An 18,288-nucleotide genomic window follows, 5' to 3' on the forward strand; every position below is an offset into this window, starting at 1 on the left:
AGACTGGTTGGGCGGTGAACAGGCAGAGTGCACATCCGTCCAGATGAATCTATATAATCACTTTATGTACATGTGGTTTTTAATCTTGGGTGTTTTCTGGTCTTCTGTCAGACTGACAGGTCAGCAGACCAATTGGCGTACTTGTTCTTAAGTACTTATTGGAGTACTCGGTGCTCTATGTAAAACATCATCTTCCAATCTGTCTTTGCCAGTTATTTTACTTGTTGTGCTATCTTTGTGATACTATGTTTGTCTCCTGTATTTACTGAGCCTTCCTATTTGACTTCTCTTTTGTATTTCCCTGGATTCTGAGCTTGCCTGTCTGACTACCTGTATTGCCTGACATCTTGTACCTTGCCCTCTTGGTTCTGACCCTGCTCTGTACCTGACTCTGATTCTTGTTTGACCCTTTGGCGCACCATAGGGATTTGTAACAGTTGAAGACCACATCCCACATTTATGGGTTCAAGGGTTGAGACCTTAGGTCCCTAGGTGTTGCTAGCCAGATTAACTTGCCTCAAGACTGATTGTGGTGGCTATTCCTCCCTTTAGGCCGCCTGCACACGGGCGGAAATCTCGCGGCGGTATTTCCCGCGGTATTTCCGCCACTGAAAGTTTGCATAGGAGTGCATTACAATACGCACTCCTATGCAGACGGCCGCGGTTTGGCCGCGCGAAATCTCGCGTGGCAAACAAACCGCGACATGTCCTATTTTTGTGCGGGGCTCGCACTCACCCGGCTGCCGGCTCCGGTCTGCGCATGCGCCGGCTGCTCGGCAGCCGGCACATGAAAGAGCCGGGGCCGCCAGGCGCGGGTGAGTACGCGCTCGTCTCTGCAGGCTCTCGGGTCGGGTCCCGCGGCGAGAATTCTCGCTGCCGGATCCGACCCGCTCGTCTGCAGGCGGCCTTACAGCAATGTAACAGCATCAGAACCTGGGTATGCCCATCTCATAACTTTAACACCTATCCACAGGATATGCCATAAAGTAGACCATTATGGGTCCCACCTATGGCTTTCACACCTCTCTCCAGAAAGGCTCCACATCCCACCACCTCTACCTTCTAGCTTTACCTCTTCCTACCTGAGGTGACTGAGATTTTGGAAACAGCCAAGCTGGCTGTTTACGGTTTCCATATAGGTGACTTCACACAAGTGTAATTAGCTGAGTGCCGCCAACATGTGACAGTCGCACAGCATGCAGCAAGTACGCAATGACATCATGGAGTGTATGCGCACGTAATAGAATATGCTGCGATCTGTATTGCACGCGTATTTCACGTAATGTGTGAGCAGCAACATAGGAGCCTACGGCAGATAAGTACAGCATATTCTGTGCGCAAAACCTGCCCACGGAATACGCTGTCACCACACGTCTGTAGCCCTAACTCCTATAAAACGAATGGGAGTTACGTCAAGAGCGGAGCAAGCTGTGCTCTCTCCACATCTCAGAAGTTGTGGAAGTAGCATAGCTCCCTACACTAAGCTATTGACGTAACTCCCAGTCCCCTCCATGAGTGTTCAGTTGTCTTGGTAATCTCGGCTACCAGTAGCTACGCAGAACAGACCAAACATGGCAATGATGGGATTACCCATTTAATATTTAGAGCATGTGTGGGATTTCTTGGCAGCTGAGTAACACATACTATATAAACAGATCTTGTGGATGAATTGTTTTGATAGAGTAGATCTCTCGATATTTCATTAGTTATGGCTTATAGTGAAGAAAGTTAAAAACTGAAAATCCATCCAATTTAAGTCATGATGGCGAACCGAGCCCAGGCCAGTGCCTAGAAAGCACACTATAAGTCCTTTTCATTATTCTGTTTTACCTGTTCATCTGGGATGCATAGATTACACTGGCCTACAAAACAAAACCTTTTTCTCTTTTCTTTCACAAAAATATTTAATAGTGATTCTAGTAGTATTTCACCTTCTTATTAGAATGTTTGTTTGCATCAGGATGTTTTTTTTGTGATGCACGTTTCAAGTTTTATAAAATTAGCACTTCTGTAAGCCAACACTATGTGAAATATAGTTTACCGAGAAACCATTTGATGATGATTGACAGGAGTATTTTGCTACTGGGATGTCTCTCTTTATGGTCCAGCAATGGTCAGCCACCATACTGGGACTCCACATGTGTTGGTACCTCAGTTCCATCATAGAAATCTGCTGATAGAAACGCTCGCCATGCCGGTCACTGACAGACCCAAGATCTTCTGGGAAGAAGTCCATGTGGGAGTCCAAGAAGTAAAATTTTAAGGACATATTGCATCTCATAATAGCTTTCTGATTTCCAAGAAAAGAGGAGGAGACATTTGTGAATCACAACTAGCCTGCTTTTTGCAATGGATTTAGCAGTTCTTGAAGTTTTTCATCATCCATCACTGATCTTATTTGTGTCCCTATAATAATTTCGTCTTTCAGTTTCGTATCACTAAGGGATTATTTACACGAGTGTATATCAGTCGGGTTTTCACGCCCGGCCGATATACGCTTCCATCTAAGCAGTAACCTCCCCTTCCCTCCAGTCCTCCAGTCCGGCGTTTGCAATAGGAGGCTGTGGGATGGAGGTGGAGCTAAGATCCACTTTGTCCCGCCCACTCCCATTGCTGGCTATGGACAAGGGGTGGTAACTTAGCTCCGCCCCTCCCATTGCAAACCGCTCAGAGGGGAGGAGAGAGGCAGAGAGCCGGTGAGTGAAAGGGAAGGAGGGAACTGCTTAGATGGAAGCGTATATAGGCCGGCCGTGAAAACGCCAGCCGATTTACGGTTGTGTAAATAAGTCCTAACTCTGGGAAATTTAGATTTCAAATGCATAAATGCTCTAGAATTTCTTTCAATTGCTTTTACAAGTTGTTTCATCAGTCCCAGTTTAATATGCAGTGGAGGCAAATACACTTTTACAGGATTCATTTGACATTTGTTTTTGTCCGAAAATAAGAGATGCACGTTTAAGGCCATTGTTTTTGAATATAGTGAGACTTCCTATCACATAAGAACATTTAGGACACTAAATATAAAGGTAATTCATCCAATGGAAAAACAAAGAACACCTAAATTAAAAAGGAAAAATAAGTGGCACAAAAACCCCTGCCTGATAGAATGTTTCCAACAACATATTTGGATTCAGGAGGTGAAATGCTACTAGACTCCCCATTACATATTCCTAAATTACATGAGCAGTGTAATTTGTCTTCCTGGTTATAATGTTGCTAGTAAAGAACCTTCATCTGTACATTTAAATACATTATCCGTTACCCGTTTGTATTCTGCTCTCCTCTGCACGCAGAGTACATATGTGTTCGCCAGTCTTTGCAACTTACCACAAAGATAATGATTCCCCAACAAGCTGTGTCACAGGAAATTCCCTTCACTTCCATAGATTATATTTTCCAGGCCTGCAATACGCAGCAAAGGCCAAGATTTTGTCAATCCATAGAAGTAAGAAAAAAAAAACCTTTTTATTGTACTGTAAGTTTTCCTTTTTCTGCTCAGCTGACTGGGATGTGAGCCCTGATATTTATCTCCAACTCTTCCATGTTTATTTGCTGCCTACTAGCAGCTTGAAGCCACAAGACTGTTCATAACAGCAGGAGAAATGTCTGCTAATCTTGAGTGACAAAGTAGGCACACAGCGCCACTTCATGGTCCAGAGCGCCATACACAAGTCACCAAACTCATAGCTATACCCACAATGTTAATAGATGAAACAAATGTTGCTTAGAGCCCTGGGTGTCAAACATAAAGAATACATCTGAACAGTAGGGCAGTTAGTAAATCTCATGTTTCACTGCATTTATTACTCCATTTCTTCAGGCATAAGTAAACAACATTCCGCATATACAAGACTTGCGTTTACATGTTAGGAGATCTGGGTTGCCAAAATAGGTTCTGGGAATTTAATTGATTCCCACACAATCCCTTCTCCATACAAACTGTTAAAGCTCTACCTTGCCTGCTTATTTTAGGACCTGTCTGGTCTCCTGACCTCTATTTAAGGTTAAATGGACATTAACTTTTTCACAACTTATGCTCATCCAATGTGCGTATCATCAATCTTGTAATATACCTGCATTAATTTTTTTTTTGTTTTGTTTTACCACTGAAAATTAAATTTGAGCTGCCTGCCACTAGAGGTCTCACTTCCAGCACTTTTGCAATCCACTGCCTGTCGTTAGGCATTTGGCTTCTCTGATAAGAGGGACATGGGGGCACTGCTAGTTACTACATGGAACAAAAGGGAGAGTATCCAGTTGTTGCTTTTGCAGCTGATTGGAGCAAATTATTCAAGGCAGCATGGAAAGTGGGGTAGTATCAAAATAGCTGCTTAGAACGCACACCTGTAAGTGGATTGCAGAGCAGTAGAAAAACAGGAAAACTGGGTTGATAGAGCTCAAACTGGAGGAAAGCAGCAGCCAGTGAAGACCTGGACTGCTTTTGAATTTGTTTTTAAAAAGTCAATTTCACTTTGAATACTTGTATTCTTCATGAAATAACAATTGTAGATCACATTTTCTCAGATCTCTACATTGTGGTGTTCCTCTGCTATTCCCTTTGGAAATTTATGAATAATTTGACAACTGTGTGTTACCAGTTGAGAATGTGTCCTCACACACTCTTACACTGTCCAATCGGTGCTGACAATGCAGACTATGTATGAACACATCCTTGTGTTAGGGAAAATGACAACACCCAGTTGTCAACTTATTTAGGATGAATAACAGAGGAACAACCTAGTAACATTGTCTTCATTCAGCCTAACATACTATGTCCAGCTAGTTCAGCCTGTTTCAACCCCTAGTTAATTCAGAGGAAGGCAAAAACCCCAAGAGGCAGAAGCCAATTAGCCCATTTGGGGAAAAATTCCTTCCCGACTACGTAATGGCAATCAGAATAATCCCTGCATCAACCCTTGATAGTTCCTACCTAAATATAAGACCCGGAACTACAAACCCGCTGGTCACCTAATGTCTATATCCTGTAATATCCTTCAGTTCGAAAGACATCAAGTCCCCTTTTAAACTTCTCTATGGATTTTGCCATCACCACGTCCTCAGACAGAGAGTTCCACAGTCTCACTGCTCTTACAGTAAAGGACCACCTTCTGTGTTGGTGGTGAAACCTGCTTTCTTCTAGATGTAGAGGATGCCCTCTTGTTGCCGTCGCAGTCCTGGGTATAAACAGATCATGGGAGAGATCCTTGTATTGTCCCCTCATGTATTTATAGAGAGTTATTTGATCGCTCCTTAGCCGTCTTTTTTCCAGTCCTAATTTTGATAGCCTCTCTGGGTATTCCAGTCCCGTCATTCCATGTATTAGTTTAGTTGCCCTTCTTTGAACCCCCTCAAGCACTGCAACATCCTTCCTGAGCAGCGGTGTCCAGAACTGTATACAGTATTCCAGGTGGGGCCTGACAAGTGCCTTATATAGTAAAAAATAATGTTCTGTCCCTCGCCCCTATTTTAATGCACCCCAAGACTCTATTAGCTTTTGTAGCAGCTGACTGGCTTTGGTTACTCCAGTTTAATCTATAATCCACTAGTACCCCCAGGTCTTTCCTAGCTGTACCCCATTTAGTGTATATTGGTGACATCCATTTCTCCTGCCAGAATTATGAGGATAGATGCTTTAGAATTGTTGTTAAACAGACTATGTAAGTATTTACTAAAACAGACATGTCCGGAGTGGTTACAGGCCCTCTTTACAGGAGTTTTCTGTGACTCTACTATTATTGAGCTATCCTTAGTATGGGTCAACAACAGTTGATCAGAATCCCCACCAATCAGCTGTTCACCCAGTCCGCTGTCTGTGATGACAGAGACCGAAGCCGATGGCTCTGTCAACATTGCGGTGGTCAAGTTGAATTCAATGGGAGCTGTACCTGCATTACAGGTCGTTCAGTATAAATGTAGCATCACACATACTTGGTTAATTATCTACTGTCCATCAGAGGTGGGCAAGCATCAGCTCCATGTACTATAGCTCTCAGGTGTCCTCTGGTTGTAGTCATGCATGGCTATATTGTATGTGACACAGCAAAGGGTATATATACAGCACAGCACAGCACAGCATGCACTTGGACTTGTGTACTGTCTGTACGACAAAATATAGAAGAACCCAATAGAAAGGGCTTAAAACGCATAAGATTTCAGAGGAGAACGCCTTTTTGTATTGGATTTTAATCATTAAAATAAATGGTGTTAATCAGTTTTTTTTCCTTCTTCTGTCCTATGCATCCATAGTACAATATGCCCTATTCAGAAGACAAAATTCTGATGAGAGAACCCCATTAAAAAGAAGCGGGTCAAGCAAAGACATTACTCACTTGTTATGGTTTTATAACATTTAGATCTATTCATATGATCCCGGCTGTACCCCCTTGGTGTATAGCGAGCTTAAGGCGATGTATATTGTTTAACAGTTTTTCATCTTGCTAAAGAAGAAAAACTCTTTTCTTTCCTTTTATAATTTGTCTCCAGGTTAAAATGTACTTGTTGCAAAATACAAATGTCAGACAGCGTGATAAGTCTGCGATACGTTTTTGGAAGTGTTATAAAAGTGCTACCCATTTAATTTGTTCGGATATTTTATCATTGCTTTCATCGCGTTTTTCTCGCATTTTTAAAAGATTGCTGGTTATTACTAACCTGTGATCCAGCAAAGACTTTCGTTGACGTGCAAGTTGATGCGCAGTAATTACTCAAAGCCTTGCCTAATGCGTATAAAAACAGGCAGAGCCTGAGGCGGCTGTGTAGTTATGGATATTTCTGGATCCTACAGAAGGCTTTCGCTGTCATTTCACTGCACACCTTGAGAGCTGGAAATGCTTGGCATTATTAAATCTATGTAAAGAATCTGCCAAGATGTTGGTTCTGCATCTTAAAGTGACATTCATGGACTACATGCAGCAGCGGCTGCTGAGTTTGTATACAGTATTTAAGGCACGTCCACCTTTGCTGACATTTGGCTGGTTTAAAATCCCGTCGCTTGCTCCTCAGCATCTGATGACAAACTGCTTTTGTGTTATACTGTATTATCTAGTCCAAAATTATCTTCTGATGTCATCTCTGTAATGTTGTAACATTGCTGACTCCCATTAAGGCAACCCATTTTCAGATTGAAATCGCTCTAGTGATCACTTGATCTCTGTGGGTGTGGCTTCAAGATGCGCTGCAGGTCAGCTGTAACCATTGGCTAGGATGCTGCTGGTCCTACATTTTCCTGGGGGAGGGAGGGGGGGGGGGAGAATTTAGTTTTACATGTTGTAGTTCAACTAAATGGGTGATCATGTACAGTTGTAAGACAAAGTAAGCAAGCCCTTTTTGGCATCACTTGCATTTCTACATTGCTTACTAATAAAATTGGGTCTGATTGTTATCTAAGTTACAATTAAAGATAAATACAAACAGTTGTACCGTTCATGTTTTTTACACTGAGTAAAAATTCAGTGCATGGAGAAAAAGTAAGTGAACCCTTGAATTTGGCAACTTTCAGATCCTCCTTTAGCAGCAGTCACCTCCAGCAAACATTTCCTGTACCTGCAAATAAATTGTGCACAGCGATGAGGGTGAATTTAGGACCATTCCTCCCTGCAATTGTGTTTCAGTACATCAATATTTCTGGGATGCCTTGCATACACTGCACTCTGGGTTATGCCACAGCATCTGAATAGGTTAAGGTCAGGCATCTGACTTGACCTTTCCAAAGACAAAGCGTTGTCTTTTTTTAGTCATTATTTAGTTATATTACTTGAGTGCTTGTGGTCATTGTCTGGTTGTATCACTCAACGTCTCTTCAGAGCAAGAGCTAGTCTTTGTTATTCTCTTTCTGCTCTGGCTAATAGAGGGAGGGGGGGGCTCTGTATATTCTGTGACAACTACTTTAATCACTTTGTAAAGGCTTTTCACTCTATCAGTGGTGGTCTGAGATCACAGGATTCACAATTTTTGCCTCTTTCTCTCTGGTGGATTGAAATCTGCATCTTTTTTCTAGTTTTTTTTTTTTTTTCCTCTCTGTATATATTTGCTGTGTCATGAAATGCCAATCTTTTGCTTGTTTCTTTAGCTACATTCTGTGAGGAAATTCCATTTACAGTGCTAAAGAATGATTCTAGTTGTCTTTGATGTCGTACAGTATGATGCCACCTACCGTGCCTATGGTGTAGGAACAGGTCACAGCTGCAACTGAGCCCTACCAGAACAGGGTGCTCAAGCCCTGACCTTTTTTCTAAGCTCAGCACTTCCCATTGGATGCAAACTTCAGAACATTTCATGTTTTAACCCCTTGAGTGGCACGCCCGGAAATTTTCCGGGACGAGCTCCACTGCCGATAGTGATATAGCCCGGAAGATATGTATCACTGTGGGAGCTGCAGAGCACAATGCCACAAGCTATGGCATTGTGCTCTGCCTGCACAGATCCACACAGAGCAGTGCAGGACTTTGAAAAACAGAAGCAGGCAATCTCCCGCTTCTAAATTCAAAGTCCTCCTTTGTTTACAGGTTGCCATAGAGACCATCGGCTTGTCAGAAGCCAGCCCATGGTCCCTGTGGCAGGGAGAGCTCATGCTTGGCTGTCAGAGGACAGCCAGGCGCCAGCTCTTACAGCAGAGATCAGAGAAAACCTCCGATCTCTGCTGTGTTAACGCTTTAAATACTGTGGTCTCCCCCCCCCCCAGTTTAAAAAATCATAACTCCTTTAATTACCTATCGACGTTGCTGTATGAGGGCTTGTTTTTTTCTGGGACAAATTGTATTTTTTAATGGTGCAATTTAAAGTACCAAATAATGTACTGCAAAACTTTTACAAAATTCTAAGTGGAGTAAAATGAAAAAAAAATGACATTCCGCCATCTTTCAGTGCGTTTTGTTTCTACGACGCACAAACTGCAACAAAAATTACATGATAACTTTATTCAATGGGTCGGTATGATTACTACGATACCAAACTTGTATTTTTTTTTTTTTGTTTGTTTTGTTTTTGTTTTTTTTGCTGTAGTACTTTTTTTTTTCAAAGACATTTAATTTTTTTTACATTGTCTGCTGCATCTTCTGCACGCAATAACGTTTTTTTTAATTTTTCCGTCAACCTACTTGAGCAAGGGCTCATTTTTTTGTGGCATGTCCTATAGTTTATGTTAGTACTAATTCAGAAGACCTACAACTTTTTGATCGCTTTTTATTGCATTTTTTTTCTGGGGTAACTGAAAAAGTGCATTTGTGGTGTTCTTTATTTATTTATTTTTTGGACTACATTCACCGTGCGCGGTAAATAATGCACTACTTTGATAGATCAAACTTTTACCGACTCGGTGATACCAAATATGTGTTTTTATTTTATGAGTTCGATTTTTTTATCATAGATATGGCAAAAGGAGGGTGATTTAAACTTAGTTGTTTTTTTTTCTTTTTCACACTTAAAAAAAAAAAATTAAAAAAAATGTCAATTTGGTATGGGCATAATCGAACTGGCCTGTAGAATTATGTAATACATTATTTATACTGCTCAGAGGCTGTTGAAATAATGGACAGGGGAGGAAGTAGCAAAAATGAATGATGTCAGAGGAAGTGGAGATATTTTTCAAGTGGAGGGTCACATGACATAGATAGAAAGTAGCTAGACCAGGTACAGTGAACATATTACAAAATGACTTATTGTGATTATATACATGAGATTTTAAAATGTTAGACTGTGCCCCGAATACCCCTTTAACCCCTTCCCGCTCCAGGACGTACATTTACGTCCTGGAGCGTCGGGGTGTGTATGCAGAGAGGTCGCGGGGTGACCTCTCTTCATACAGCGCAGGCGTCAGCTGTTTATTACAGCTGACACCCACGGGCAATAGCCGCGATCCGATCGGCTGTTCGGCCGATCGCGGCTCTTAACCCTTTAAATGTCTCGAACGATGTTCGGGGTCCCGCACGGCCCCTCCGCGGTGAGATTGGGGGAGCCGTGCAGGTGTCATGGCAGCTGGGGGCCTTCTGAAAGGCCCCAGGGCAGCCTATCAAATTGTAGTATGACATAATGCTGTAGCATTATGTCATACTGCAGGAGCGATCAAAGCATGGCATGTTGAAGTCCCCCAGGGGGACTTGAATGTACATTTAAAAAAAGATCAATAAAGCTTTTTTTTTTTTTGTAAAAAAAAAATAATAAAAGTTTAATCACCCCACTTTTGCCATATCTATAATTAAAAAATCTAAATAATAAAATAAAAATACATATCTGGTACTGCTGCATCCATAAAAGGCCGCTCTATCAAAGTAGCACATTAGTTACCCCGCACGGTGAACGTCGTCCAAAAAGAAAATAAAGAACGCCAGAAATGCACTTTTTCAGTCACCCTCTCCCAGAAAAAACATAATAAAAAGTGCTCAAAAAGTCGTATGTATTCCAAATTGGTACTATCTGAAACTACAGGACATCCCACAAAAAATGAGCCCTCGCTCAACTACGTCGACGGAAAAATAAAGTTATTGCGCACAAGATGACCGCAGAAAAATATTAAATGTCTTTGAAAAAAAAGAGTAGTATAGTTAAAAAAAAACTATACAAGTTTGGTATCGTAGCAATCGTACCGACCCATATAATAAAGTTATGTCATTTTTGTTGCCGTTTGTGCACTTCAGAAACAAGACACACTGAAAGATAATGGAATGTTGTTTATTTTTCATTTCACTCCACTTAGAATTCTTTACAAGTTTTTCAATACATTATATGGTGCTTTAAATAGCACCATTGAAAACTACAACTCGTCCCGCAAAAAACAAGCCCTCATACAGCGACATCGATGGATAAAGAAAGGAGTTATGATTTTTTTTAAAGGGAGTGAGGAAAAAACTAAAATGGGGGGGGGGGGGGGCTGCGTCATGAAGGGGGTTAAAGGAAACCTGTAAGCACCTTTGAGCCCCATAAGCTACACTGTGGGGCTTGAGAACTGTGCCCTTGAGAAATCAATGTGCACACAATGGAACTACTTTCAGAAGGCTCTATTGATCTCTGCGCATGCACGGAGCCATCTAAAAACAGTTAATCTGTCAGCATGTGCTGATTTCTCGCGGGCACAACGCTAGAACAAGAACGTGGGGAGTATAAAAATCAGCCCCCTGGACTCTCCGTTTCCTCACCTTTGAGCCCCATAACGTAGTTTATGGGGCTTAAAGGTGTTGACGTTTTCCCTTGAAGTAACTTTTGTAAATAATTTACTTGAATTATCTTTTACTGGTTTTCATCTTTTTGTCATTCATTCCAAAAGTGAAAGTAAAAATTCTTCTGGAGCCTTCTTGGAATCCGTATATGGTTTACCAGAAGTCAGCAGGCATTCATAAGATTTGGCACCTTTTATTGTAAGACCATATTTACACAATGGATTTTTCCGTCAGGCAGAATCTGGTGCGTAAATTTGAGGCCGACCCTCAGATTTCTGTCCTGGATTTGCAGTCTGACATGTTGTTGAATCCAAACATGGATTAGCCCCATTAAATAGGGCTAATCCACTTGTGGCTACCCGCCACAGTTTCCACACGGCATCAAGAAGTGACATGTCATTTAATTTTTTTCCATGACGAGAATTTCAAATCCATGTACAGAAAATTCCATGCCCGATAAAGGCAGTGTATTACAGTATTCACTGCCAGGTATTTATATGAATGTCTAGTGCAGATCTACTAGACAGATGCATGTAGCCAATGAATAGATTTTTAAAGAACTGAATGAAGACTATTTTTGAGCAAGTAGGCATGGAGAGATGCAGATGGAAAATACAATTAATTTCAAGCTACATAATGTTTTTTGGGGCCTCATTTCTGTTTAGATTTTTCGTAACAGGATCATGTCCTCACATATAATAGCATCTGCCACATATAAGCACTTCAATAGTAGGTGCTATGAATAATAGATTGGCGGTGTCCGCCATTCTGATCATCTGTTTGTAGGGCCAAAGTGCTAATTCACTGAGTTGATTTCTGCAGGAAGCAGACAGCTTTGTTCCCAGTGTAGTGGCCAGGCTTGGTATTACAGGCAAATTTCCCATTCACTTCAGTGGGAACTTTGTAATATTAAGCCTGGCCCCTGCAGTAAGAGCAGAGCTGTCTGCTTCATGCAGAAATCCGCTTAGTGCCTGAACACACTATCCTAGGAAATAGATAATCAGCGGGGGGCCTAGGTGGTGGATCCCCGCCATTCTACTATTGGTGGTCTATCCCAAAGATAGACAATCAATTGTTTACAAATTGACAACCCCATTAAACTTTGCTATACCTGTATTGCATACACTACTAAAGAACAGCTGATCAACAGGGGGAACCCAGGTGGCAGGCCTCGGCAGATCTACTTATGATGACTTGCCCTGCAGATGGGCCATCAATAGTTTACAAACGGACAACCTTTTTTAACTTTAGACTTAACATGTTACACAATTTTTGCCACAGTTTTTGCCCTTCAATAGCTTTTCAATTTCCTTTTTTTTTTGTGCTAATAAACCAATATTGTTTCAATGGCTTAAGATGACTTGTCGTAGAAAGTTATCACCCTCAAATTAAACTTTGCTACATCTGTAGCGCCCACTGATTGCCTCCCAGAATGCAACAGCATGTTTTTCTCTAAACGACTGGCCAGGAGGGATGACCTGACTCGCACATCAAGGTCAAGTCATGAAGCAACACGTTGATTGTTCATATCTCATCATTAGGATTTACACGTGACTTGTAAATCTCCATAAGTTTACATCCTGTATGTGTACTCATAGCTCTAGAGATACATGGACACTATACACAGAGTGTAGCCTGCAGCCTAAAGACTTTCTTTGGTATATTGATTGCATGACTCACTGCTGTTACCTGAGTCTTGATTCCAGGTGTAGCTCAAAGAGAATTGCTAACTTTCATATAGTGTGAGACTTTAATTAAATAGATTAAGAAGATTACACCTATAAACTTGGAAGATCGTGTTGCCTTTGGCGCATTCTAACGCAGAGTTGTGGCAGAGTTCGAGGGTTTTTTTCCAAGTAATTTTGTTACCCTTGGAAAAAAGAACTATACGCTATTTGCAGTGTGATATTACATTGTAGCAGCAGGTTCAATGTAAAGACACTAAACTGGGGACCAATGTAATGTATTGCCATACTTTTCGGTGCCCTCCATGACGCTAGATTGACCAACCCTTTATCCTATAAAGCCTTTCTTGCGTTTTTGTATTTTCTAGCCATTACTTTATAGCAAATCAATTCTTTTATTTTTTACATAGTGCTAACCTATTCTGCATCGCTGTACAATTTAACACTCAAATCTGTCCCTGTTTCCATTGGGCCTATTAATCTAAATTCCAAATTAACAAATGTCAATACACATTAGATGTAAAGTTGATGAAAATGGATGAATTCAACTTAATTGATCGTAGGAGAAATCTAACAAAAAAATCGATGACCGGCTGTAACAGTCTAGAGAAGTTCGGTTATTTTTGAAGTTTTCTTCCAATAGTTTCATCATCAGGAAAGAGGTTTGGTCCACAAACAACATTCTCTTTGAAAGAACTTGTACAGAAACTTCTTTCGACCTTCACCTGGGGTAGTTGAACATTTACTACCAGTTTGAACAACTGTAAATCCAAACTTAAATGTTTATGGCTGCATCAGCGAAACCAATTGTTCACCAGACAAACATTCAGCGAACTGGTGTTCAACCATCAACCTATTCTATCTGTAATGTGTATGATCACCGTTGGTCTGGGAGGAAACCGGAATACTCAGAGGAAAGCTATGCAAACAAAGGGAGAACATACAACCACCATGTAAACAATGTATTTAGTCGGACATCCCAGGACAACAATGCTACAAAATTGTACATTCAGAAATAGGCTAGAATAGCAAGATCCAAATTCTAGTTCCATCACTTGATGATCAGTGATCAGGATTTGCCCAGAACTAATTGTCTAGTTATTCAGTTCTGACATAATCCATTAAAACTCTAACTTCAGAGATCAAAGGGCCCATCTCATTTGATGCTCCACGCTTGAGCCAATTTAAATAACATAGCAGGAAATTTCATAAAGTGCAATACTTCCCAATAGAATATTTTCTCTGAAGCATAATATGGTATCCAAGTCTCTGAACCTGACTGGGCCCACAGAGTCATTCTGCCGAGCTGGGGAAGCATTTCAGACTTCCAATTGTCTATGGCTCTGCATTTCCTGAACTGATATTGATTTATCGCTCTCTAACCAAGGCAGAACTACTCATACAGATGAGCTACTGTGCCAGTATAAGCAGTGAAGGGGATGTGGTGCTCCCAAACGTGCAGCAGCCCTATCATTGTGCTGACTGGTGGGGAAACAAGAGGTCAGACTCCCAGCAATCAGACATTGATAGCCTACCCTAAGCATAGGACATCAGTTGTAAGAGATCTCCTTTAATTGGGGTCCTACGTAACTGTTAATGTTGGAGACTGCACTGGCAACAGGGGTGATATGAGTGATGACAATGGAATTTTCTGATGTTGCAGCAGGATATATAGTCATAATTTTAAAAAATCCTGTAAATTTTTAATCCTGTAATGATGAAAAATAGACACCATTTTGGAATTTTTAGTGTGTCGCTTTCACAGCTGTTATCAATGATGATTAGGGCTTCATTTGTATTCAATATTTATACAAATTGCCTTTTGGGTGCTAATTTTAAAATCTAGTTGGAATGTGGTACTTAAAGGGGTATTCCAGGGAAATACTATTGACGTATCCTGCGCTGACACTGCTGCAACACACGGGTACAGAGTGGAAGCTGCTCGTCCGACCCCTGTGTAGTGGCCGGATCTTGTAATTGCAGGCGCAGCTGATTTTAATGAGTCCTATACCTGCAATTACAAGCCCCAACCACAACACGTGCGATTATTCCCATAAACCCCTAACTTTCTCTTGCAGTATCACCCAAGATGGGAAAAGTTGTACAAGTTGCCTAAACGTTGCCACTGACTATTTGCGGGCTGCCAATAAGATTGCACTGCTAAATCCTCCTTTAGCACCTACTTAAATCAGTCATTACTTGGGTTCATCAATGTTCTATGTTAATTACAATCTCCGGTGACTACAGATATTTGTATACATAACCAAGATTCCAATGTGATGTATAGGGCACCGCATAAGGGCTAGGCACCAGAGTATCTTATGTAACAAGTCAATTATAGGGTTAAATAGCTATCCTGTTTCTATCTTCTCCTGATGATTTGCTTAGGCGTTCAGGTCTGCATTTGCATAAGCATACATGCCTGTATGGTGAGGCAGGGGTTAACATCCAGTGTAACCAAACCAGTTTTAAGGAAGTACCGTCTGACTCAGCTACACATATCGAAATCTCCGAACATCTCACAACTCTTCAATACTACATTGTCCATAACTCCGTGAAATCAGCGCGGCAGTGTCCTCTACCTGCATAGGTAATGGCACTTCTCTAATTGTCCAAGCACAATTGGCTACTACAGTCCAAGGGAAGGTGGATCCGCTAGACGTCTTGTAAGTGTCACTTCTAATCCCAGTCTATGATCGAAGTTTTATGTCAGCGTTACAATTGTTTTCGCATGCTATACGCTAACTCTGAGGGATTCCGCCGACCACAGATCGCTGCGGGTTAGCTATTTCTGGAATGAAATAATTGGGTGTCGATATATTAGTTTTCATAAACGCCGGAGACAGAGAGCAGTTTAATTCCATTAAGTAACCATCCTCGTCAAGGAAAGACTCATTTAATTCCATTAAGTCACGTGCCACATCATCTGTTATGTACAGTTCAGCTCCAATCTCTTAAGCCTCAGAATATGTCTTGCAAGGATGAGAAGGCCTTTGACCTTGCAATAAGGTTGCCTAACGTCTGCAATCGCCATCGAGATTGGGAATTACCCCGGCCATAGTGGACGAGCACTTGAGCAGGAGAAGCTATATGGTCCAGCCCATCTGTACAATGTGCTGAGCAGTACTGTATGGTATATCTCGCACATTGCTCGACAATAAGGGACTGACCTAGCTGCATCCTCCTATACAAGCACAAGGCTTTTGTGTTTTCCCGTGTCGCTACGGAGTATCCACTGCAAAGTGACACAGACAACGCTCCGCCGGAACGGAAGATCCTCTGTCTTTGTCGCCTGCCTTTGCAAGGATGGAGTCAGAGGTAGGTGACTGATGCAGTGCAGGACACTGTGCCGCAGGAGACACAATGATTTAGCAGGGCATTTTAGCAGCAGTAAGCGTCTGCAATGTCTGCTGTTCTGCATGTTGTGGAGGAGACTCCTCTGTACGAATGCGGAGTATTGTTATCATCCATTAACCCTTGTCTGACTGCTTGAGAATCCCCAACAAATAGGGGTCTGCAGTATCTAAGAAGTACACTTGGTGTGTGTGTGTATGTATGTATGTATGTGTGTATATATATATATATATATCTGCTTAGACTCTGTATTGGGCCTATTGTATTACTAATTTGTGTACCAAGAAAAGATTGTCTTGTTCCGAGGGGTCTTTGTATTATAGGCTTATAATGCTAATAGTATTGATAAGTGATGGTTAGTACAATGTGGCAACTGGCTAGGTTTACTTATTTGCAACTATCTTAGTACGCCTTAGTTATACCTCCATGGAAAAGACACTGGTCACAGTTGTGTTATCGCACACTGTGTGAACACACAACAATACTGAACATAAGATAAGTCTCTGAAAGTCAGAGTCTTTTGGGGGTTTTTTTTGTTTTTTTTTATTGTAACCTTGTCCATAACTTTCCTTGGAGAATGACTTTTGTGTTCCAAAGACTCTTAATACATAATGGGGATGATGATATTTTTCAATGTATTGCACCATTTTTTTTCCTACCTCCAACGCAGATATATTGTACATGCAATAAATATTGTAATGTATACCGCACTGTATAACTGTTCAATGCGTTAGCTAACAGTGCAAAATTGAGCCCTTTGCAAAAGAAAAATGGTGCACAAGTTTTGGAAATAATGTCACAGATGCCGCCATTTATTGGGACACTGCAAGGGATACAAATGTATCACACAAAGAGCACTATTGCTGTAGGCTTATACAAACCAGGGCAGCTACTGGGTATTTCAGCTTAAGGGCTCACACACATGGGTGTAAGCACTTTCAGTCCGTGAAATACGCAGCAGATTCACGAACCGAAACTGCCTGAATTTACTGCAAATTTTAGTCTTTGTTGCGGTTTTTGGCACACATAATGTGCACACGCAAAAAATACTATGCAAAAAGGAACAAGGGATTTCTCCTGCCGCCTTGCGTAAATCCACTGTGAATACGCATGTATCATGCATATTCACTGAGTATTTTTAACATTCCCATAGACTTACATGGGCGTTTTTTGGTCCATAATGGTTGTAAGCTTCATGTGCGTAAACTACATGTTTGAATGCCCCAATGCAAGTCAATAGGATTTGAGCACAGTGTATTATAGATATTGAATATACACGCATAATACGCAGAGAAAGTATGTTTGTGTGCGTGAGCCCTCATAAGGAACCTTACACCCAAGATTGGTTTAAAAGTGATAGAGATCTTGACTAGAGATGAGCGAGCGTACTCGCTAAGGCAAATTACTCGAGCCAGTATTGCCATTTTCAAGTACATGCCCGCTCGTGCCAAAAGATTCAGAGGCCGGTGGGGGTGGGGGGAGTGGTGAGTTGCGGGAGTGAGCATGGTGGAGCCGGGAGGAGAGAGAGCGAGATCTCAACCCCACCCCCGTTGGGACGAGCGGGCATGTACTCGAAAATGGCAATACTCGCTCGAGTAATTTGCCTTAGCAAGTACGCTCGCTCATCTCTAATCTTGACCAAAAATTTGTCATGGGTCCCTGAGTGACAGTGTCATAGATATGCATGCCTAGCTTAAAGAGATTCACCTCTAAAAAGTGCTAATTTGGGGGAAAGTATTGGTATAGTAAATGCTCCAATATATTTACCTCTAGATTTTACATGTCGATGTCCTCTGTACCTCCTACTTAGTTTATACTGATGCATCATGGTGTCTCTTCTGCCACATATTAAACAGCTGAATTACTGGAGGTATTCTTTACATTTTTACAAACTCCTATCTGGTCTGAGAAGCACTAGGAGTTGGAGGCCTTACAGTCCTCTGTGTTCCTCCAAACGCTAGTTTGCTCAACAATTGGGTCATGTAAAAGGACCAATGATCAGACGATGAATGAGCAAACCCTCGTTGATTGGTCAATGGTGACTGACGATTGTCATTACATTTGTTTGGCCTGCCTAAAAGAAAATGAAACAAGCCTCG

General features: G+C 41.5%; 1 protein-coding gene across 5 annotated transcripts in view; it reads left to right on the plus strand.

Moving 5' to 3' along the window:
• IQSEC1 (IQ motif and Sec7 domain ArfGEF 1) overlaps positions 1-18,288 on the plus strand; it is a 566,448-nt gene that overhangs the window by 423,958 nt on the left and 124,202 nt on the right. The window contains exon 1 of one of the 5 annotated variants that reach the window (XM_066596454.1): positions 16,007-16,153. The exons of the other annotated variants lie outside the window; for them this stretch is intronic. The gene's annotated coding sequence lies outside the window, so the exon portion shown is untranslated. Of the gene's footprint in view, positions 1-16,006; positions 16,154-18,288 lie in introns of those variants that run through there. 5 annotated transcript variants of the gene reach the window in all.

This window comes from Eleutherodactylus coqui, chromosome 3, assembly GCF_035609145.1.
Source record: "Eleutherodactylus coqui strain aEleCoq1 chromosome 3, aEleCoq1.hap1, whole genome shotgun sequence".
Taxonomy (NCBI): Eukaryota; Metazoa; Chordata; class Amphibia; order Anura; family Eleutherodactylidae; genus Eleutherodactylus; species Eleutherodactylus coqui.